Source organism: Python bivittatus, unplaced genomic scaffold (assembly GCF_059951505.1).
Source record: "Python bivittatus isolate LINGU-HERP-01145 unplaced genomic scaffold, Pbiv_v1 ctg000020_np1212, whole genome shotgun sequence".
Classification (NCBI taxonomy): domain Eukaryota; kingdom Metazoa; phylum Chordata; class Lepidosauria; order Squamata; family Pythonidae; genus Python; species Python bivittatus.
Window position 1 is genome coordinate 39,728,134 of NW_028277030.1, and position 25,657 is coordinate 39,753,790.

Consider the following 25,657-nt stretch of genomic DNA (forward strand, 5'->3'; position numbering starts at 1 on the left):
AGTGGTATCAATATCTCTTGGAAGTTTCAGGACTAGTTCCAGTGAGCTAAAACAAACCACAGTTTCAGCATTCTTATCAACATTCTTACAGGTAAATTCAGTGAACATGTTGTGAACATCTCAAGCTTTTTAAAGTGAACATGTCAGTGAACATCTCAAGCTTTTTAAAGTTTAAGAGATGTAATATCTTTTTTTTTTTAAATTGAAAAGTTCAAGAATAGGATCAAAGCAACAGCTCAGCACATAATTAGAATACCTATATTATATTTTGATTCTTTTTTAATTATCATCCTACATACACCAGAACTTCTTAGGCAACTAGTGTTGTTACATTCAGTCTGTCACATTTTAGCTCAAGAAATCACTTAGAGATTGGTGGAGCCGTGGACCAAGATTCTTTTCCTACCCTTGTTTTAATCTGGGGGGGAAAAATCTGAAGAAACATTTTTTTCCAACTCTTTCTCTCCCTAGAAAACTAGGAAAGGATGGTCATCTAGAGATCCAGCAAGACAGAAAGTACTTGCTTCTGCCTCGATTACTCCATGTTTAGCTAGATTGCTCACCCTTCCATTTTATTACATAAATCATTGCTGTGTTTGTATAACCCATTGAATTACAAACTAGCTAAAGACAGACTTTATCTTAGCATATTGTTTGGTTAGTTTATGATTCAGTGCGTTCTATGCATCTGGAAAATTTGACTGAGTAAATCATTGTTAAATTAACCAGAGATTAACATATAATGAAAACTGTGTAACCTTTTTCATAGCAAGAAGCTTTAAGAGAAATTGCAGATGAGACAGAGTGCCTTCATCAAGTGGAACACATCTTTTGAAGTCCTACCTGAGGCCAAATAAGATTGCAATTCCAACTCAGGTGGGTCCTTTTCTCATTAATTATTTACTTGGGTGAATTGGCTTCTCTTATTTAGTCTGATTATAAAGACAAGAAAGAAAAAAAAAAAGCTCATTTTGGAGAAGCATGTTTGTGATATGTATGTCTGTAACAAGGGAAGGAGGAAACCAAAATGGTACAGATCTCCTGTACAGATGTCTCCATCATATCTGAATTCAGAGGAAGAGCTAACTTGCCAGACTGCATTATGTATGGACTGGGCTATAGTTCTGTAGTATAAAATGTGGAGCCTCTGGGGTTCTCTGAGCTTGGTTGTTTTCTTGCAGACATAGCATTACCTGGCTAGTAACATCTTCAGTGCACTGAAGATGTTACCTAGTCAGGTAATGAAATGTCTGCAAGAAAACAACCAAGTTCAGAGAACCCCAAGGGCTCCACAGTGCAACCCTGAGTTACGCATATTTCCTTCTATTAGTATAAGTTGTGTCAAAAGGAATTAAACTGTATTTTTACTTACATCCCTATTTGTTATAATTGTTGATGAAATTATTGAGATGAAAGCTGAACATCTACTCATGCAAACATGATGCTTTATTAACTTGAGGATTTTCAATTCAAAATATACTAATTGTTAAAGCCTTGTGAACAACTTCTGATAATAAGCAGTTGATCTTTATACTGACCTGTTATGCTCTGGCCTATGTTTTAAATATCAAATACTTGTAATAAACCCTTACCACAGAATGCTACTATAGAAATGAGGGCTAGATGTTGTCTACTAAAATTTAATAATTTCAGATGGGTTAAACACATGCTCACTCTTGAGATTAACAGTCAGTATGAGATTTCTGGTAGATTTCACTGAATGAAAATTCTTTATTGTTCCTGATTATAACATCCAGATCTTCCCCATTTTATAGTAAGTTGTTGTGTTTGGCTTAAAGAAATAGTTCAAAGAAAGCAAAATCAAAGCTGCAGGCATCGTGATAGTACTCATAGGTTGATACTGATTAGATGTGACATGAGACCCTGAAAATTGAAAAGCATCATGTTGGAACAAGAATTCAATAATACTTCTCATTGTAACTGAACCTCTAAGCTCTCAAGGGGATCTCTATTTACAGCTCTGCTGGTAAAAGAAACAGTGGCCTGCTTGGGGAAATGGTCTTAATTCCTATAAAGCTCAGAAGTATTTTTCTCCAAAGGTTACTCAGAAGGAAAGTGGGGGAAAAGGTTTACTTCAGATAGTGTGAGTGCCAAAAGGAAGACTGGATGCTTCAATGATCTGGTTGAATTCCCTTGGACTGCTTACAATTTGGGTTGGAATCATAGCTAGGGATAAAGTTGTTAATCCTTGCCTTCCCTACATTATGTCTCTTATTCATATTAGGTCTTCTACACAGAGGACTTATGAGAAAATGTCCCATTGATATAAATATATTTTTCTAAGTGAAACTGCAACATGTGGAGGACCCATTTTGGTTCTGGAGGCATAATCCATGGGAGTTAATCCTTCCCACAAATTGTAATGATCAAAAATTCATACTTAGAATTATTATAATTTTTAAGGGGGGACTTATAAATAAGTATTTTAGGATCTCCTTCCTGATCTAACACAGAAAGAAATGTTCAGAAAGCTACAGCAGCATGTTTTGCAAATGGTGTAGGGAGCTTTGTAAAAAGTTCCACTCTAATGTTTCCAAAGGTCTACTGCTTCTCCAGAGCTTTGTGTCATGAAGCAGAAACTCTGCAGAGATATTCTTGAACGTGTTTACAAAGTTCCCCATGATTAAGAGGCCAGAGAAGCTAGGCCTCTCAGTCTCAGAGAAATTTGCAGAAATGTATATTTCTGTAGAACTTTCATGTTCAACATGCAAATGTCTACAGAGGTGCCAACTTCATGGGTACAGGATTTCAGTGTGCCTTCTCACCCTAAACATATATTTAATATTATAGTTTATTCAGACTGAATGCCTGCAGAGAAGTAATATATTAGCTCATATATATATTAGTCATTGTGTGAACATAAAGTGATAATCATTGTTTATTATAAAGCCATCATGCATACAGAAGCCGATCATTTAACTGTTTTTCCATTATAGGCTAGCAATGAAAGGGCAAATAATATAATTTGAGAGTATGATCACTGTATTTGTCTGCCAACAGAGGTGTACCTCGTACTTCAAAAAGCACTGTTACTCATTAGGTAGCTGCTAGTCAAATATGCACTCAAGTTTATTTTTTAACTTTGCAAAATGCATTTAAACCTGAAATCAAGACAGGAAAAATGAATGAACCAGAGCAAGTAACTGAGAGTAAAGGACAACACAACAGTAGTCTTTGCTATTCTAATTGGGATTGCATATATGTATATCTGTGTGTGTGTGTGTGTGTGTGTGTGTGTTTGTATACAGTATATTCATTCATTCATAATGTGATTTAGGCTGGGAAAAGTTAATTTAAATTCTATTTTGAAGCAGTTCAAAAAGGCATCCGATAGCCAAATACAAAACACTGGCAATAGTGTACAATACCTTTTCTTACACTGCACACAAAATCCCATGGCATTATCTAATCCTAGACAGTCTGAATGGAAAAGCGATTAACCTGAATCTTCACAGACTATTTTTCTGCCACTTCGCCAATCAATATAGTCAAGGCTAATCCAAGATTAATAAAAAAAATCTCTAGCTGGCAGGCTGTGGTTTAAAGTGGAAATAAAAAGAAGGCAAATCAGGTTGAAAATCTTAGGAATAAGATCAGTGAAAGTAATGGTAGATAGGATAATTCATTGAGTTACATTGTTTCCTGGAGCTTGAAACAGAATGCAGAACACCATTAAAAGGCAGACATACATCTACTGGAGCTTGATTGTGCAGAATATATGAATTCCAAAATAAATTGTATTTAACTCTAACATAAGCAGCAATGCATTACAGTTCAAATATAGGGACACTTAGCTGATCTTGACTGATCCCAAAAAGCTAAGCAGGGGCAGACTTGGTTAGTACTTTGATGAGAGATCACCAGGAAATATAGACTTCAACTACCCCAAAAAACCTTGAAAACCAAAACCAGAACAGAAACAGAAACAAACTACCAATCCTGGAAGAAGGCAACAGAAAACTGCATCCATAGTATACAGATAATCCTTGCTTAACAACCACAAGTGGGACTGGCAGCTCTGCAATGGAATTACTACCTCACTTCTGCCATGGTCATTAAGTGAATCACTGTAGGTCATTAAGTGAGACATTGCATGACTGCATCGCTGTCAGCTTCTCCATTGGCTCTGCTTGTCACAAGCTGCTGGGAAGCGCGTAAAAGGTGATTGTGACCATGGAATGCTGTGATGGTCGTAAACACCTACCAATTGCAAAGTGCCCAAATCTTGATCATGTGACCATGGGGATGCTGCAACAGTTATCAGTGCAAGGACTGGTTGTAAAGTTACTTTTTCAGGGCTGTGATAACTTTGAACAGTTACTATACAGGGCAATCATTAAGTAAGGACTACCTGTACTTTGTTGATGCTTACATACTTTGTGAATAACTTCTCAAATGCTTCACACAGCTCTAATTTACAGCGTCCTTTTTCACCCAAATGTGAACCAGCTCCAAAATATGTTGTACACTTCAGTGAATACTAACTATTGTATTGTTATTAATTTATTGTTTTGTAACTATTGTTTAGAATCTATACTGTACTTGTATTCAGGAATAAAATTTTATATTATTGTTTATTTGTGCCACACATACAGAAATCAAAGACAGTGAACAGGTAACAGATTCTTTATCAAATACATAATTTAGAGGGGGGAAATATAATTACTGTAAATTTGAAAGGAAAGTATGGAAAGTAAAGTGCATCAGCTTAAAGAAAAAAGTCACTCATATCTCCCTGTACAATTAGAAATTAAAAATTAGACCCATTTGTCATACTACTTGTTGTGAACTAATGCTTATACATTAAGATAGTCATATTTCAGGCCAGAATGTTATAAGATAATGTAATAGTGGAGAATCAAGTCAATTTCTTTCTGAATTGTGGCTCACATTTGTTAACACACACTCAGAGGATGAGTACTAAATCAGTTTTAACATGAAGAGCTTAGGGAATGTTGTTACACACATGGAAAGTCTTGTTCAAAATAGTATCCTACTGTATCATTTAAAAATCACATGTTAACTGATGGTGAGGGCTGCAGTAGGTTTTTAAAGTAGATTTTATTGAGGATCTCTTCCTTATTTATACATTTAACAAACTGGGACATTACTTTCCACTATTATAAATTTAGATGTTACATATTTGGAAGACATTATACCCAACTGAAGAAAAATGGAAGGCCTCATCAGTTCGTTGAAACAGTTGTAGCAAAATCATGATGTAATCAAAGGAATGGGGGGAAATATTGCATGGATTTTATAAACTCTGGATGTTTTCAAACTCCTTGTGCTCTATTATGGACTTGGGAAAAGAAACAGGCATCCTTCTCCATCTCCTCCCCAATGCAATAGCATTGCTATCTGCTGCATAGCATTTCCCAACTGAAAAACCCTGTAGTCCAAGCCAAAGGGGAGATCTTAAAGTAATAACATGAGAAGAGCTACAATGAGAACAGCTCCTCCTCCTCCTCCTCCTCCCGTCTCTCAAGAACATTCTCACAGACCATTACAGATCATGAGGAAGACTCCTGCTTAGAAACCAGGATTTAAGGCATGCTGCCTATGAATCTGGTGGCAGTATATAGTTCTAATGCATAACCCTACTTTCCAAGCTCATCTCTCTAAGCAATTCAGACAAGTGAATATTGCAAATAAAATTGATTTTATAAATGTTTTTCTGCCATCAATCAACTAATAATCCTGCAATGGCAACAGTCCGCTCACAGAGTCACTTTTCTCTCCTTCAGAGTGCTGAGTTGTGTGGATCAATGGATATGGCTAGGACCCTTGCAATTACTGTGTGTGAATTCTATACTGAGGCTGTAATATAACCCAGAGCTAATAAGATCATGGGAAAAATTCCACCATAATTATATATATATATATATACCATAGGACTCAAAGGCTGAGGACCCAGTCATTATATTCATTGTGAGGATCAAAGGGCAGAATGAAGCCCTTTGCAACATTAATTAGTTAATTAATCAGGATTAATTTTGGCTTTCGGAAAATGCTCATACTTTATTAAGAGGTTTAACTCCTATGAATCTCAGCCAGTACAGTCAATAGCAAAGGTCTGTGGAAATTGTCATCAATTTAATTTAATTTATTAAATCATGCAAACTATGTGGAAGTTTCCAGGTTGTCTGTCTCTTTACTTTTAAAAGATTTTTATTCTCAAGAAGGACTTTCTACCTCCGTTGCCCTGATAATCTACTATTCTCTGTCAAACAAAATGTCTTGGGATGGCTTGCCTTTCTAATTTCCCACTTCTAGAATGAGTTAATTCTTGTAATTAAATACTCCAGCTCGGCTAATTGTTGCAGTAAAAAAAAAAATCCTTTTTGTTAGATCCATGGGAATCAAAGAGCCTGTGTTAAGCTTAGAAACAAATATTATTACAGCAGGGGTTCTCAAAGTTTGCTGTATCACAACCCCCCTAAAATGACAAATGCTTTTATGCAACCCTCACATGATTACAACAACAAAATTCACTGGAAGTTCATTACAGTTAGGCAAAAATTGTCTATACCGCTTATTTTTAATAATTACATGTTACACAACACATACTTATCTATATTTGTTAATCCTTTGAGGTAGGAAAGAGATAGGGCAAGAATTTCAGGAATGCTGTGTTACTATGTTGGGTATAAATATGGAATCTTGAAAGACTGCCAGAGTTTCTGCTCCCTCCCAAACTGAACCAAGGTGGGGTTATTTTGAATTTCTTTTTCACACTTTCCTCTTTCCCAGGGCTGAATTGTATCTTATTTTCCCTGAACTGTTCCTGCATAACTTCTTCAAAGATTATCTCTGCATTCCTCTGCACCAGTGTTTCTCAACCTTGGCAATTTTAAGATGCTGGCTGGGGTATTCTGGGAGTTGAACTCCACATGTTTTAAAGTTGCCAAGGTTGAGAAACACTGCTCTACACTATCCAGCTATCTATATAAAGAATGACAGAAAGGCAGTGGATCACCAAAATGTGATAATAGGAGATAAAGCTCATCCTTGACAAGTTCCATGAGACAACACCTTAATAGGTGGGGTAATAGTTCTATTTATAATAAACCTAACTGAATGATTATGATACCACATTTTAATCCAATTAATAAAAAGAAGAAGAAATTCCCAGTTGGGCCCCCAACTTTTCCACTGTACCACATCAAAAGGCTTTTCACCAATGACAATTCCAATTTTTTGGAACTTATCAGTTAGTAGTTAGCAATTAACTGTCAGGCAGAGTGGAGGTATGAGTACATTCCACACCAAAAATACACACCAGCATTAGAGAGATTTAAGGAATCCAATGTCTTTATCTTGTCCTCCAAATAAATCCAGCCAGAAGTTATAAAACATATCTGGTTGTTTATTGAGAAAAATAAAACTACATAAAATACAAGTTGCATGCAAAACATAGAACAAATCACTTCTTCTCATTTATGTGGCATCCAAGACTTAAAACAAAACTTATCCAATATACAAGTTCAACTCAAAGTCTCTAGCCAAAAATTCTTAGAGAAGAGGTACACTACTTAGTTATTAGTTACAACTACATAACCTATAAAACTGATTACATGATGACTAAAACCCTACTAGCACTGAAGCATACAATCACCCACAATTTATTGAAACTATGCACCTTCCCTTAGGTAACTAGCATGAAGACGCCAATAGGTGGCAGTAAATAGCAGTATATGTGCAAACTAGAAGGCCAATACAGGTGGCATGATTGCTGTAGCCATAACAAATTTGTTTGAAGATCAGCGATTTGCTCTTTTTCCCATGAGAACATCCTAACCTCAACCTGTCACCCTTTAATGAAGACAGAATGTTCAAGATAAACTGAAAATTGAAAGAAGATAAATAAATAAGGGGTGGGGGAAGGGAAAAAAATAAAAACAAAGTAAAAGTTAAAAAGCTAACTGAAACTATTTGAATGTTTAAAGTTCTGTGGTGGCCATAGCCTTTTTGTGTGATTTATTTATTTATTTATTTATTTATTTATTTATTTATTGCTGCTCTTTGTTATTGTTAGTTTTGCAATTTTTTTCCCCTTACTATTTGGACTGATTTTGCTTGGCATTATTAAGAAATTAAACACATATGTATTATTTCTACAGAATTGATCAACTTCTTGTTCAGTATCTTTATTTACTAAATCTAAATGTGAAATATAAATAAATAAATAAATGTCTGTGGCATGTTGCTTATCACAGTTTTCACACTGAGTAATTCTTCTTTCGTGTGAATGAAGAATTCATAACAAAACCACTACAGATTTAATTCTGTTATTTCTGGTCTATAGCACCAAATGTCTGCTTCAGCTTCAAAAAGTTCTGAATCATATTATACACTAAGGAATTTTCAGAACCAAATTCTGTGCTTGTTAATTTGCATAGAAGAGTCTTCAGATTCACTATGCACTCTAAGGGAAATGTTCACAATATTGTAGTTTCAGCCTTAACCCAAAAAACATGATTCACCAAGGTGAGTTTGTTGTAAAATGTCCACTAGGAACTTACAGATTTTTATTTGAATTTTCTTAGTATGGGATGGAATTTCCATAGATAAAGAGTTTTAATCTTGCCACTTTTGAGCAATCACTTGTAGGTGCATGTAAAACAAAAAAATCCAGATTTTCTTTTTCTATTAGATTGTAACAGAAAAGTTTGCTAGCTGTATGCCAAATGTTAAGAATATTTAGTTAGATAACAATAAGCAGAAATTATATATTTATTTCATTTCTTTAAAAAAGGAGCAGATCATTAACAGAATATTGTACATAACTGAACCAAATACTTCTTCCTTCCAAAGTCTGCCATAGGGTGAAGAATTGGGATATGTGTAAACTTCAAACTTTATACAATACAAAAAAAAAAAGCATTTAGATCAGTCTTTCCAATTGGATATGTAAAGTGGCAGACTCAAGAAGGCTGTCTTAGATTAATATACAGATCAAAATTTGGGTGTATTCTGAATTCACATATATCTGTATGTTTTGATAGGCTTTTCAGCCATTTAAATGTATTAAAATACGCCACCCATACTTCCTCCTCAAGGTACTAGAGGTCTCAGCATCTTCAGTACAAAAATGATCCATTTTCCACAATGCACATTTCTCTTCACTCTGAACTTGCATGTGACTGACAAAATGTGGTCACATATGCAAGTACCCATCTACTAAATTTTATTTGTGTGCATAACGCAAGCCTTAAACATTTTTATGTGGATCTACTGAGCATGTTCTTGTTTGCCCAAACTGAAGCAGAAATACCAAGGAAAAGCAAATAGCAGAAAAGAATAAGTTATTATTTGGGGGCAAGCTATTGAAAGCTGTGCTTCATTCTAATATAGCATAACTGCTCACATGAAGTGGGGAAGAAAACAATTAAATTGTCTGGTTGCAAAATATGTACTCACTTCTGGAGCATCTCTGCTTTCTATAAGCTTGGGAAAAGTTTTTTTTTTTTAATCTCTTTTACAGGAATTACTTCTGAAATAAAGCTCAGTAACTATTGATCAGTACATGGCAATCTCGCAGAAAGCCTAGGAGAGGGCACAAAGAATAATGGGTGTGACTGAAACAGTAAATGTGTCTAATAGCATCTGTTGTAAATACAGAACATAGTATAGTCCTTATGTGGAGACATTTCATGGTCAATGTGCTCTCATGATTAAAACAAAAATCCCAATCATCTTGTCTTTGCAATCTAGATGTAATGTAGTTTTAGTTGATAAAATTTAGGGTCAACAGAATTGTGTGAATGAAACAACAGATCACACAATTCGGAAGTTTAGCAGAAGGCTAGAGTTATTGTTTGGTGAGTGAATACCTTGCCCATGTTCATGGGACAGCAGTGTGTGTTTGCTGTTATTTACTACTGTCTGAAACCTACATCATGGATTACAACCCCTATCATTTATTTTTGTTTCTTTATAACATACTGTCTGCTTCCTTTGTGGATTATCACATCAGTTGGGATCATAACTGGCAGGTGTTGGGAAGGAAAGAACCCAAAGTTGTTTGTTTGTTTTTGCTTTTTAAATGCACACATTAGCAAACAAAACCAATTTTTTTTAAACATCAGTTGACTGACTGGAGCAGCCTTCATCAGAAAGGATGCCCTCTAGATTAAAGCACTTCAAGTCCCATAATTTTTCATTAATGGCTATTTGAGAACTCTGGCTGCTGAAGTCCACAGATCTGTAGAGTGCCTACACTGAAGAAGCCTACCCTAGAAAATCTCCAGTATTTCTGATGTATTTGAAGACTATTCTTCTTTTGCCTCACCTATGAAAATGAGATGAAATAATGCAGTGGATTTTAATCACTATTTTTGGCTTAGTTGCTCATTCTGAAAATAAATTAAAATAAATTCCATTTCTCAAGTGGTTTTTGTTTGTTCGTTTGTTAAACACTTTGGAAAGCTTTTAAGGTTCTCTGAACATTTAATGGTTGCACTTGAAAAGTATGATGGCAATGGAATAATGGTGTTTGTGAACCAACCTTATCATCCATGTCCAGGAATGATTCATGAAATCTATCCGTAATAGGGGAAGTTTCACTTTGCAGAAGGAACATAAGAGACTGCTTCAAACTAAAGAGAGAGTTACTGCATCCACAGTAGTATTATCATCACCAATAAGCAGCAGCTCTTCTAGTCCTAGAGATGCCACAGATGGAACCTGGGCATTCCTGCATGCACATCTGTATAACTTATTACCAAGCTCAACTTCCCCTTCTGACTAGATCTGTCCCATCTCCACTAAGGTCCCATGACAGAGTTAGTCTTACTTAAAAGATAGGACTGATTCTGCCATAATGAGTATTCTTTTTTGATAGAATGGTGGTGGGGCCTGGATCAAAATGGAAGCTCTACTCCCATTTTTTCCAATACCCACTCTCAAGGTGCTATCTGAACCATAAGGGTGAACATACCGACAAATTATTTGCTAGCAGAACTGTGCAAAGGGTAGGAGAAAAAGACTTCATCCATCCATTCTTGTGAACTACTGCATTGCACAATACTTCAGAGAAAGTTATTTTTATTTCCATGAAACTCACTTGGGTTTCAAGCTATTTTGGACTTTATTCTTACTTATGGTTTTTTTTTTCAACAAACAAAAAAATTATCTGTACAGATTGAAGGAACAGACAGAATATGAACCGCTATAATACAACTCTTCACCCAGTGCTTTTAGGGTACTTTATTCTTTACACCAAATTAGTTAAGAGGCACAGATAATTAGGCTCAGAACTCTGAATTCTCATTAGTTGACAAATGAAATCATATTTGTTGAACCTGTCTTAATCAATATGTGTCTCTATCATTGAAATACAATATGCCTTTACATAATTGGTTTTGCAGAATTAGATGTGAAAATATTAAAGTGGCAGCTTGACTGGATGACTATCTAAAATGCAATTCAGTTGTACTGTATTTTTCTAATAATTTTAAGGCTTTTGACAGATATCATAGATGTACGCAACACATTCTTCATATGAATCTGTTTGTAACAACTGCAAGCACACACCCTGTAGCTTTTGTCTGTGTCTTGAAAATGAATTAATTTCTTTCATGCCAGTTATTTTTGTTATTTTCTGATACATCTATTAAGTATTTGAAGCAATCATTTTTGCCTTTCTCTTGGATCTTTTATTTGTACTTCAGCTTCAGGTAATGGTTGGAATGTGTGAATTGTGTGAAACCTCACATCATGTCCTATCATTTCCAGTGCGGCAATGCTTTACAACACAATTCTCACATATGACAACCAGATGTCAAGTGCTGAGTAATGAAGTTAACTATTGCATGAATAAATAGATCAATAAGTATTTAGCTGATTCCTCAGAAGAGAGAATGAAATGAACGAGACATTTGTATTATACCAATAAGTTTTTAAAAGTATATTTTTAATACCATAAAAATGAATCATATTTCTAAGTAAAACTTACAGATTTAGAGTGGTGGCATATTTATCAATTAATATATTATTGATCTGTAACCATTCTATCATCCTTTACCAAAATTAATCCCCAGAATCTTTAAATCTTTAGTGCTCTGAGCTAAATCCTCTTATAAACCAAGAAGTAGAAATATTGAAGAAGTGACTCCATTAACTGAATTAGACTACCCTGCTTTGCTCAGAAGAATTGGGTTATGACCAGAAAGACATCGTAGAAAAGGTATTAGATAATTTCCCTCTAAGAGTCAGTTTGGTGTAGTGGTTAAGGCACCAGCCTAGAAATCGGGAGACTGTGAGTTCTAGTCTTACTTTAGGCACAAAGCCAGCTGGATGACCTTGGGCCAGTCACTTTCTCTCAGCCCTAGGAACAGAATAGAAGTACTAATCCAGAATTGGGGAAGAAGGGGGCATTAACTCTTTACTCCCATGCAAAGTAACCCTAATCTAATCTGGGGTGCACTATAGTAAAGAATGCACTGCCATTGTGGGCTTCTTTGTACAGTATCAGGAAAGTATGATTACTTTCCACTTTTCACTTCCAGCTCCCATTTCCCATTTAGTCCAGTGATCCCTACTTGGGAGGGTATGGAAAAGAGCTGAAAGATGATATGGTACTTGTAATCGGTCTCACATTGTCAGCCTTTTGAGGTAAGAAGCCCCCTAGGAAGGAGGCAAGGGCAAACCACTTCTGAAAGACCTTGCCAAGAAAACTGCAAGGACTTATCTAGGCAGTCTCCGAGAATCAGACATGATTGAATGGATTAAAAAAAAAAAAACTTTCTCTAATGAAAATGTCACTATTTATTATATGGGATACTACATGAAATATGCAGCAACTTTGAAAACAATAGATATGTACATATTCAAACACATTTGCATACTTGTAGAATGTAAACGGCAGTAGTAGTATCCTTTTTTTATTTTAGAAGATGATACAACACAATGCATTTGTAAATATATAAGCATAAATAATTTATATTCCATTCTTACCTTATTCAAACTAACAGCTCTTTTAGATCAATCACTTATAATGTATTTCTTACTGACAAAATATAATTATTTCTAAAACTGTACCTAGAATGAAACAAATCGCCTCATATATTGCATGAATGAACAGATAAAAGAGCTTAGGAATTAAGGTATTGCTCCACTGATTTTCTTGAATAACTATTTTGCAAAAGAATGGAGAAATAAAGTAAGATAGGAGATAGAAGAACATAAAAGAAACATTTAAATATATTTGTGTAAACTGATCAATTGTCTGCCAGACTGAGAATGAAAACAGGTAGTAAAACATTAATTAAAACAGGAATAAGCATAAACACACAATTATTGCATGCATACTATATTATTGCTCCTTTATCAAATTAGATTATATATTTAGACTACTGGATACTCATTCTGATCCAGAATTGAAGGTGTTATTAATGGAGTACAATTTGTGGAATGATGTGATTAATTGTTTGAATTGAAACATTCAAGTTTTTATTCTAAAATCCCTATCACAATGCCTCAGGGATCTAGGACTGATTGTTTTTCTCCCCTGAGAGTGAAGCAAGAGATCTGACCTTAAGGGAATAAGCCTGCTCTCAAATCCCTTTACAGCCCCTGTAGATATCAGATAGTTCTGCAGACCTTATTTCTCTAAAGTTGGACTTTGGTATCAGAGGAAAAGATGGACCCAAATGAATTCCTAGAGTGTGCCAGCAGTGGCTTTGGGTCCACAGAAAACTCCACCTCTTGGAGAAGTCCTCCTGAAGGAACCGATCTCTCTTTCATGTAAAAAGGAAATCACTCTCCTCAAAACATTAAAAAAAAAATAAAATCAAAATCTTCAACATTCATGACAGGGACCTAACTGTTTCCGGGGTGGCTCACAATTACGGCTAGGAACATCTTATTCAGTTGTAATGCTATATGCATTTTTTCAGGAAATAAATCCATTGAGTGCAATTGGGTTTATCTAATTAGTAGACATGAATGAAACTATGGTAACAATGTGGTAACATGCTAGTCCTGCTATGTTCACTCAGAAAAAAAAATGTGTGTGTGTGTATTCATGTACAATCTAAACTACATATGATGAAAGATTTGAAAAGATAGTTATAGTATCTCCACTTGTGAAGATCACTACAAAACCCACAAAATCCATTTGATTTAAAAAAGTTAGATTCAACAACAACATGATTTCAAGCGGTTGTACTTACAACAAAGGCAAGATAATTTTTGAGCTGGTGTGCATATCTGAAATTTTGAGAGCATCTAATGAGTATTACACAATATGGCTACATAGGCTTGGGGCTTCTGTATTCAGAAAAAGGCTAACATGGGGGGGGGGTCAATCACCAAGATACCATGAAGGAAACTCATGAAGTTGGTCCCTGCCACTCCCTTTACTTCACCAATGTTTTCCTTACCACCCCAACTTAGTATAACTGCTTTTCTATGCAAATAAGCACATTTCCAAACAAAGCACTGGACTACAGTCACCGACCTTTGAAGTAAGCCAGTTCAGTGTAAGATTCCAGTGCTTCTTTATTGCTGTAAGACATAATAACAATTTCTTGAAAGACTGTCAGAATTTTTGTCTGCCTGTCAGCCCTTTCAAGTAGGCCAAGTCAAGAAACAGACTCTACAAGAAATATCAGAAACCTCTTTTATTTATATAGGCTACAGTAACAGAATCTTGAAAGCACAAACATGCTTTCAAAGGTGGAGCCAGTTTAAGTTTGTTTCTAATAGTCTGTTCTTTTCCCAGGCTTAAATCATATATTGCTAATTGTTACATTGCTTTTCCAAGGTCACCTCTGTGATTCTCTATCATGCCCCATCTTTATACCAAACAGAATCAAGGTAAGGATATTTTGAGTTTCTTTCTCAAGCTTTCCACTTTTCTAAGATTGAGATACCATTTCTCCTCCCTTAATGGTTCATCTATTTCTTCCCAATAGTCATTTTTACATATCTGTAAACCATTTTCATTTTTTAAAAAAGTATAGATGGAATCTACATCTGGTTCAGAGGTTTATTATAAGCACGGATGATGCCACTTGCTGGTATGATGTGAAGAAGGAGGAGGAGGAGGAGGAGGAGGAGGAGGAGGAGGAGGAGGAGGAGGAATTATTATTTAATGTGAAAGGGAGAACTTGCCAGATGGTGCCTCTGGGTGTGTGTGTATCTGTGTGTGTGTGTGTACACATGCCTACATAGTGGATGCCTACACAGGCATGATGACAAAATCAAGAACCCACAATCAACAAAACACTCAGCAATACCAGGATCCTATGGCAGTCAGCCCAAGAGGATGTCTGTAGGCATTTTGATGCCAAAAAATAATTTTGTTAAAAAAAGTAAGACACTGTCTGTCCTTGACTTAGAAACAACACAATTATTGTTAAGTGTACTTAAAATTGCAGTCTTAAATTTAGATCTATCCAGTCTTAGATTTCCCCTTCATGGATCACTGCCTTGTTGTGGCGAAGGAGCTTGCGTAACTCAGTGAAGCCATGAGCTATACCGTGCAGGGCCACCCAAAACGGACAGGTCATGACAGAGAGTTCTGACAAAATGTGGTCCACTGGAGAAGGAAATGGCAACCCACTCCAGTATCCTTGCCAAGAAAACCCCATGGACAATGTTAAAAGGCTAAAAGATATGACGCCGGAAGATGAGCCCCTCAGGTCGGAAGGTGTCCAATATGCTACTGGGGAAGAGCGGAGGGCAATTCCAAGTAGCTCCAGAAAGAGTGAAGCGGCTGGGCCAAAGCCGAAAGGACGTTCAGCTGTGGATGTATCTGGAAGCGAAAAGAAGGTCCGATGCTGTAAAGAACAATATTGTATAGGTACCTGGAATGTAAGATCTATGAACCAAGGCAAGCTGGATGTGGTCAAACATGAGATGACAAGATTGAACATTGACATCTTGGGAATCAGCGAACTGAAATGGACGGGAATGGGTGAATTTAATTCGGGTGACCATTATATCTACTACTGTGGGCAAGAAACCCTTAGAAGAAATGGAGTTGCACTCATAGTCAATAAGAGAGTGGGAAAGGCAGTAATGGGGTACAACCTCAAAAACGACAGAATGATCTCAGTGCGTATCCAAGGCAAACCATTCAATATCACAGTCATCCAAGTCTATGCCCCAACCACTGATGCTGAAGAAGCTGAAGTTGACCGCTTCTATGAAGACCTACAACACCTTCTAGAACTAGCACCAAAAAAAGATGTCCTTTTCATCATAGGAGATTGGAATGCTAAAGTAGGAAGTCAAGGAGTAATCGGAATAACAGGCAAGTTTGGCCTTGGAGTACAAAATGAAGCAGGGCAAAGGCTAATAGAGTTCTGTCAAGAGAACAAGCTAGTCATAGCAAACACTCTTTTCCAACAACACAAGAGACGACTCTACACATGGACATCACCAGATGGTCAATACCGAAACCAGATTGATTATATACTTTGCAGCCAAAGATGGAGAAGCTCTATAAAGACAGCAAAAACAAGTCCAGGAGCTGACTGTGGCTCAGATCGTGAGCTTCTTACTGCAAAATTTAGGCTTAAATTGAAGAATATAGGGAAAACCACTAGACCACTCAGGTATGACTTAGATCATATTCCTTGTGAGTACACAGTGAAGGTGATGAATAGATTTAGAGGATTAGATTTGGTAGACAGAGTGCCTGAAGAACTATGGACGGAGGTCCGTAACATTGTACAGGAGGCAGCAACTAAAACCATCCCAAAGAAAAAGAAATGCAAGAAAGCAAAATGGCTGTCTGATGAGGCTTTACAAATAGCTGTGGAAAGAAGGAATGCGAAAAGCAAGGGTGAAAGGGAAAGATATAAGCAACTGAATGCAGATTTCCAGAGAATAGCAAGGAGAGATAAGAAGGCCTTCTTAAATGAACAATGCAAAGAAATTGAGGAAAACAATAGAATGAGGAAGACTAGAGATCTCTACAAGAAAATTGGAGATATGAAAGGAACGTTTAGTGCAAAGATGGGCATGATAAAGGACAAAAAAGGCAGGGACCTAACAGAAGCAGAAGAGATTAAGAAGAGGTGTCAAGAATACACAGAAGAACTATACAAGAAAGATCTTAATGTCCCTGATGTCCACGCTGGTGTGATCACTGACCTTGAGCCAGACATCCTAGAGAGTGAAGTCAAGTGGGCCTTAGGAAGCATTGCTAACAACAAAACTAGTGGAGATGACAGTATTCCAGCTGAGTTATTTAAAATACTAAAAGACGATGGTGTTAAAGTGCTGCACTCAATATGCCAGCAAGTTTGGAAAACGCAACAGTGGCCACAGGATTAGAAAAGGTCAGTTTACGTTCCAATTCCAAAGAAGGGCAATGCCAAAGAATGCTCAAACTATCGCACAATTGCACTCATTTCACATGCTAGCAAGGTTATGCTCAAAATCCTACAAGCTAGGCTTCAGCAATACATGAACCGAGAATTACCGGATGTACAAGCTGGGTTTCAAAGAGGCAGAGGAACTAGAGATCAAATCGCCAACATTCGCTGGATCATGGAGAAAGCACAAGAGTTCCAGAAAAATATCTACTTCTGCTTCATTTACTATGCAAAAGCCTTTGATTGTGTGGATCACAACAAACTGTGGCAAATTCTTAAAGAGATGGGAGTACCAGACCACCTTACCTGTCTCCTGAGAAATCTGTATGCGGGCCAAGAAGCAACAGTTAGAACCGGTCATGGAACAACTAATTGGTTCAAAATAGGGAAAGGTGTACGACAAGGCTGTATACTGTCAGCCTGCTTATTTAACCTATATGCAGAGTACATCATGAGAAATGCCAGGCTGGAAGAATCACAAGCCGGAATTAAGATTGCAGGGAGAATCATCAATAACCTCAGATATGCGGACAATACCACCCTAATGGCAGAAAGTGAAGAAGAACTAAAGAGCCTCTTAATGAGGGTGAAAGAGGAGAGTGCAAAAGCTGGCTTGAAACTCAACATTAAAAAAACTAAGATCATGGCATCTGGACCCATCAATTCCTGGCAAATAGAAGGGGTAGAAATGGAAGCAGTAACAGACTTCATTTATTTGGGCTCCAAGATCACCGCAGACGGAGACTGCAGCCATGAAATTAAAAGACACTTGCTCCTTGGGAGGAAGGCTATGGCAAGCCTAGATAGCATATTAAAAGGCAGAGACGTCACCTTGCCGACAAAGATCCGCATAGTCAAAGCTATGGTTTTTCCAGTAGTAATGTATGGCTGTGAGAGCTGGACCATAAAAAAGGCCGAGGGCCGAAGAATTGATGCCTTTGAACTGTGGTGCTGGAGAAGACTCTTGAGAGTCCCCTGGACTGATAGGAGGTCAAACCAGTCAATCTTAAAGGAAATCAACCCTGATTGCTCATTGGAAGGATCGATAATGAAGCTCAAGCTCAGATACTTTGGTCACCTAATGCGAAGAGAGATCTCTTTGGAGAAGACCCTGATGCTGGGAAAGATTGAAGGCAAAAGGAGAAGAGGACGGCAGAGGATGAGATGGTTAGATAGCATCACTGAAGCAATGAGCATGAAACTGAGCAAACTCAGGGAGGCAGTGAAGGACAGGAAGGCCTGGCGCAATATGGTTCATGGGGTCACGAAGAGTCGGACACGACTTAACGACTAAACAACAACAACAAGTCTTAGATTTAGATCTATGGTCTGGTTTATGTATTATAACTTTAAGTTACTTTTTGTATAAAGTAGGACAATAAAAAAGTTGAAATAACACACTAGCACCAATCCACTGTGCACCCCCACCCAAAGAAATCAAAGAACAAAGTATCCACAATTACTTAAGTCTGGAGTATTTTCTTTACTGTTGAGAAGTGGCTTGAATAAAGAAATCTTAAAGAGCTGTTATCTATCACCAAAGAGAAGCTGTGTACCCAGGAAATATAATAGGTTAGACTTTCATGCTATGTTATCTTGACATTTATGAGCAGATCATAAATGGTAAATGTTATTTCAGTTGAATAATACAATATTACTTTTTCCCATCTGAACAAGATGAGTTCGCAAAAATTATTTCAAAGATTCAAACGGTGAGAAAAAAGTCTACATCATGGTACAAAACAGATATAACATACAATGAATAATTGCAGGGAAAATAATTCATATTCAACTGTATTATTTGCATTATTGCATTTATTAATGTTTAATTTTGGTTGAATTTTGACCAGTATGCTTTAGTTTACTTGAATGATTTTTAAATACATTTTATTATTATTTTTTACATCAACTTTGTTAATATCATAAAGAGGATTAACAAAAGCACAAGCATTATACACCATAAAAAGTTTATAAAGTAAATTGACAGTATTTGTCCAAGGTCTGGATATTACTTCAAGCCATGCTTAAGCTTATAATTTAGGTAGACAGTTGTCTCAGCCAGAGAAAATGTAATGCCAGAAGTAACATTGATAGTTGTCTCCAGCTCTTATTATACTCTTGCCAGTTCAAATACAGTTTACTTGGTTGGTGATTACTGATCACTAATCAGACTCCACTCTGCAAACTTCACAGCTGTTCCCATAGGATTATTTGCTGAATGGAAATGTAGAAGTATAAATACATGAACATGTTTGGGTTGATATCCAGAGACATTATTGAGGGTATAATCAATATCAAGCCAATCAACTTCAAAGCAGTAAACATTATCAGGATGACAACATTTCTGCCTTTATTCCTAAAGATGGTAGCTTGACATCAACATCCAGACAGGTGTCCAATAATGATCAAATAGCTAGCTATCACCAGACTTCTGAAGGCTTTATAGAGCAGCAGAACTCAGATGTAGCTGGATGTAGAATGCCTTGCACGAAATTAAGCTTTGAAGGTAAGAAAATGATACCTTCTTAGGTTTGGAATGGCTCAGCATATAGTCAATTTTGCATGCAAAGGATCCAAGAATCAGTCCTAGGAAACACCTGTGTCTGAAATTCTGTAAAGCAACCATCAGTCAGCATTAATGCTATTGAGTTACATGGACCAACTGCTGGATGGAACATAAAGCAGCTTCCTGTAGTCCCAGGTCTGGTCACTGCAGACTATATTTTAGATTCAACTTCATTTTATGAATAGCAGGTACAGTTCCTGCCAAATCAAACCAGAAACCATGTGAACAAAGCTCCCTCTGCACATGATTCTGAAATGGCCATCCAAGAAGGAGTGGGCCTTCAGATTCCTTCCCAGCCTGATGGTGCAGAAAGATCCCACACCAAGAGCCCATAAGAAGGCAACAATCCTTTCCATTTCCCAGTTAGACATCATAGTAACAGAATCTGTTTTTCATAACCAGGACTGAGTAATGATTGAAAGGTATCTAAAAATCCCAGACATTCAGAGATATGCTAGGAGCTAGGATAACATACCAACTGCAGTGGTTTAGATCTTGTGGGAAAATTGCCTCATAAGGCAATTTGTTTGTTTGTTTGTTTGTTTGTTGAATGCATATGCTGCCTGACTCTTAAAGACTCTGGACAGCTGCTCTGCCATGTCAAATTTGATCATAAGTTAATAGGGTTGTGTGTGTGTGAATATATATATATATTCACTCTCTGTCTTCTCACTAGACCTCAAATGCAACAATATTAATGAGCCAAAGTGTTGGATCTTGCAATATTTACGTTCAGCGGCATCCTTATTTTAGTTTGCCGTGTTTTGAACGGTGAAGTGCCTCTGAACATTCTTAGCCATGGTGATGCTGACTTGCCATAATAATTTATTTTTTAATATACTTATTTGTATTTCAAATTTATCACCGCCCATCTCACTGCAAAGAGATGCTGGGCAGCTTAAAAAGTAAAAAGTAATATTTATTAGTAAAAAATAAATATTAATTAAAATACACTACGACAAGATTCCTATATAAATAATAAATATCTCCCAAGAAACTGACGTTAACTAGGAGTTATTAGACTCGGGGAGCATCTTCAAAGCACCAGCCACCCCCAGGATTGGTTATATCTCTTCTCACCCCACGCACGTTGGCAGAGCCAGGTCTTCAATTCCTTCCGGAAAGCTGGGGAGGTAGGGGCCCGCCTCACCTCTGGGGGGAGAATATTCCATAGGGTGGAGGCAACAGCAGATGATGATCATCATCATCATCATAAATAATAGCAGCAAAATGAGAGCTCCAGAAAATAAGTGGATAATACAGGTAAACCTCACTTAATGACTGTGTCATTTAGCAACCATCTGCAGTTACAATGGTGATGAAAAATTAACTTTATGACCAATCCTCACATTTACAACCTTCGCAGATCTTTAAAGCAAAGGAAAGCTGAAATAAGATCATAGGTATAGTTGTGGTTTCTCTTAGTGAACACTTTGCTTAACAACTGAGTTGCCGGTCCCACCCACTGAGATAAGCAGCTTATGTCAGTGAGTAAAAATATTTTTTACAGAATAGGAAATAATACAGAAAGGCATTATAATTTAAAGCATATTATAATATATATGGTTCAACATGCTACTTACTGAACAACTGCAGATCTTTGCCACATTATTCTGATATGAATGCATCATTTATTCATACAGGAGAATAACATTAAAGTCTCTGCTTTATCTTTTATCTTTCTTTTTTTTAAAAAAATCAATTTGAATTGAACTTGTAACATTCTTTTCATTATTATTAATTATATACTTAAATGCTTTAAAAATATTGTCCATCGTGCCTACAATATATTTCTCTATAATGCCTTAAGCTTGACTTAACAATTTTCTAAATGTGTTACTTCTTTAATTATCTAAAATAGCCTGGGGGCACCCTTACAAAACTTGTGTAGGCTGGATGCATAGAAAACAACGTTTTAAATAGAATAGAAAGTTGCTAAATGGATATATGTGTGAAGGAGTTTTTATTCTGAGGAAAATTGAGTTGTCACTATAAGACACTTAGATGAGAACTTCTTTAAAAAAAACTGATGAAAGATTAAGAACAGAAAATAGATAAAAGGGAATTGACTACCCTGGCTTGTAAGAGAATGTTGACATTTTGTGCTGTTACCTTCCTGAAAACTTTTATTGTCTTTCCTCTTATTGGATTTCCTTACTTGTTACACTTCTCATTCCCACAAGGAAATATTTATCAAATTAACAAAGCAATAAAGGTCTCAGACAGGAAAACAACAAATTTTATAGTTGTACAGCTTAGAATTTCTTGTTTTTTTGGTTCTAGTCCCCCCCCCCCTTCTCTCTCTCTCTCTCTCTCTCTCTCTCTCTCTCTCTCTCTGCAATCTGGGAAATTATAATTTGTAATCTTCATTTTGAATGGTAACAGTTATTACCTTTAAACAAAAACAGATTTGGATCTGCCACATGTACTTTTCTTTGGAACAAATTTAGTGAGCCTCAGATTTCTTTTTAGTGTAAAATGGATCTGCAAACGTAAACTGGGTTCCAGGAGAAAAAAAAATAAAAAGAGGTCCCAACGGTGACAATGGATTGTGTACAGCAAAGGCAATGATAGAGGATTCAATCTAGAGCCAAGTGAAATCGTTTTTCATTTGTGTCACAAAAACTCTGCTTTTGGAGCCAACAGACATAGCACTGTGCATTTTCAATAAAACCCTGTATTTGCCCTTACTGCCTCAAAAGGCATTCATCTGTAGCAACTGAGGACCAAACAAGATCAGAAGGCAGGAGATTTGCATTGCTTCTGATTTCATTGAGTCTAGGCAGCTATTGGCCAAGAATAACATGGCAAGTATTTGGGGAAACAGGGAAACTGGTTCAATCTGCCTTCCATTCCCCAAGTCTCAAAATGTGGTAATGATGGGAAGAAGATGGGAAATGACCATTCACTTTGGTAGCCTGCCCATTGCATTCATCTATCCTGTGTGTAGGGATATTAATCATGGAAGGTATACACACAGTAAATCTATTGTACTAGGGCCCAAACTGCATGGTTGGCTCCTGGAATTGGGAAATTGGCAATTGGATTTTAAGTGCATACATTCTATCAAATATTGCCCTTGAAAAAAGGCATTGAAGAGTCACAGAATCAAGGGAGGTACATCATATTGTCCTGCAGGAAGATAAAATCTTATTTTCCTTTGCATTTGGAAAGTAGGTAAGAACTGACCTATATAACCTTCACATATCATGGAACAATAAGGCAATGGGGACACAAATTGACTCTATATTGTATCAGTCTGTTTACCAAATCCAGAATAGTCTATTTTAAATAGTCATGCTACCAGAATTTCTTGTCTCTGAAGATAACAGAAATTGAATGCAAAATATTTATTCTCCCAGTAAGGTAAGCCTAGGCAAAAGAACACATTAAAAACTAAACAGAAAGTAAAGAAGTATGTTCTCTGCCATTATTGCAAAAAAACCAAACTAAACCTCTTGATCTGTTTTTCTTGCACAGAAGGAAAAGGCATGATATCTCGTGTGATGTTTGGAAAAATTCAGCTTGGAAAGATTCAGTTGTGATGGAATGGTGTTATGAAAGCCACGCTCAGAGAGATAAGCGTTTCCTTAGCCCCCAGTAGGAGCGTGGGAAGTTTAAGAAGATGAGACTGGGACCACCCTAAGGAACTTAGGTTCAGTCTGGAGAGATTTCTGTCTTGAGGTGGAAGCTAATAAACGCAACAGAACTGTATTTGCACTGTCTCGTGGAGTTCTTTGGGCTGAACCTGACAAATTTGGTAATTTGATTGAAGCACTGAACTGGATCAACTTTTGAAATCAGACAAGCCAATTCATATTGGTGAATCTGACATTCCTAACTGAGGTGTGGAGTCCCTGGGGTTCTCTGAGCTTGGTTCTTTTCCTGCAAACATTTCATTACCCAGCTAGGTAACATCTCCAGCAAACAAGCAAGTAGCAAACAATACCCTAATGAAGGAATTACCAGAGGAACAAAACAAACCCCCCAACCCCACCAACACTGGCAGGGCATGCAAGAGTATATAAACAGAGAGCAAACTCCATCCCATTTCAGCACTGAAGATGTTACCTAGCCAGGCAGGAAAAGAACTAAGCTCAGAGAACCCCAAGGACTCCACAGTTCAACCTTGAGCTACACATATTCGCCTCCATTCCCAACTGAACCAGAGACTTGAATTGGTTCAGAGCTGATTTGAATACTACTAATTTAGGGGCAAAGCAGAAATAGAATTTTAGCTAGGACTGAACACATCTGGTTTTTCATATCTACTCTTTCTTATTTCTGCATCAAGTTACAACTTTTAAAGTATCCACATGAAATACATATACATTTTTGTGCATGTTTCTCCTAAAGTACACATTTTCTATACAGTGCCTAACACATCCAATGTTTACATTGCTTTTTAAATATTTTAATTAATATGCACTGGGTTGTGTGTGCTTTTCCCAAAATATGCATTTTTATTATATTATATTATATTATATTATATTATATTATATTATATTATATTATATTATATTATATTATATTATATTATATTATATTATATTATATTATATTATATTATATTATATTATATTTTTAATTATAAAACTGCATTGTGAAATCTGACAAGTGCGAATATCGAATTTCAGATTGGTTATGTAGGTTTGGCAACTTCTTACCTAAATGTGAACTGAGCAAAATTTTCTCTCCTCTCTAGTTCCAGCCTCTCATCACTCATTCCCTCCCCTTTGGAAGGGAATCTGTGAATCACAGAGCTGGAACAAAAAGAGAAAGAGGATGTATTTCGCTTACAGCAGCAGAGTTAAGAAGCCTTCTTATTATAAGTCGATATGGATTCTAAATCTGGGTCTCTTTATACGAGTTACATGTGCCCAGGATTCCACGGCTGCATGCAATCCATACAAAATCCAAGGTATTTCCAGGGCCCTGCAAATATTGTTCCCAAACTATAAAATGGGGAAAATGTATTAAAAATGCATAAGTGATATTATTTACTGTATGTTGTTAATTTAACTCACTTTTAAATGTGTATTTACATTAAATAATTTACAATGAATTTATAGATGTAAATTATATCCTAATTTGATCCTGATTGTCCTGGTCTCACTCACTATGTTGAATAACTTTGCCCCGCGGAGAGAGTCCCCCCCCCCCTAAAAAAGTCCTCCTGTGCTGCTTCATTGTGGTGATGGTGGTGGGTTCCTGGGAGGGATGAATGAAGAATGTAGGGATTATATGCCAGCAGTAGATATTCCCAGCAGGGTTACCCAAGGCATGAAGGTCAACCCAGGTGCCCAGCTGAAGTAAGATAGTCCTTGGTTAACTATCACTCATTCAGTGACCATTCAAAGTTGTGGCAGCTTGAACTATCACTCATTCAGTGACCATTCAAAGTTGTGGCACTGAACAAGTGGTACCAACAACCAGTTCTCAAAGTTCTGGCTGTCCCAGCACCTTCACAGTGATGTGATCGCAATTCAGGCGCTTGGCAACTGGCTTGCACTTACGATGGTTGCAGTGTCCTGTGGTAACATGATTGCCATTTGCAACCTTTCCTGCCAGCTTCCCACAAGCAAAGTCAATGGGGAAGCTGGCAGGGAAGGTCACAAGTCACTCTGGTAAGTTGTTCCTGTTCCTGTCGCTTTTTCTCTTGAGAAGCCTGGGTATGGAGTACAAGATCCCGGGGATCTTGTACTTTGTAGCATATGGCTGCCCACCACACCCCCCC

The 25,657-nt window shown here is 36.8% G+C and overlaps 1 long non-coding RNA gene across 1 annotated transcript; it reads left to right on the forward strand.

Moving 5' to 3' along the window:
• Positions 1–792: 792 nt before the first annotated feature.
• LOC148217039 (uncharacterized) lies at positions 793–23,618 on the forward strand. Its single transcript, XR_015797861.1, has 3 exons — positions 793–876; positions 14,792–14,844; positions 23,401–23,618. It is a non-coding gene; the product is annotated as an uncharacterized LOC148217039 (long non-coding RNA).
• Positions 23,619–25,657: the final 2,039 nt, after the last annotated feature.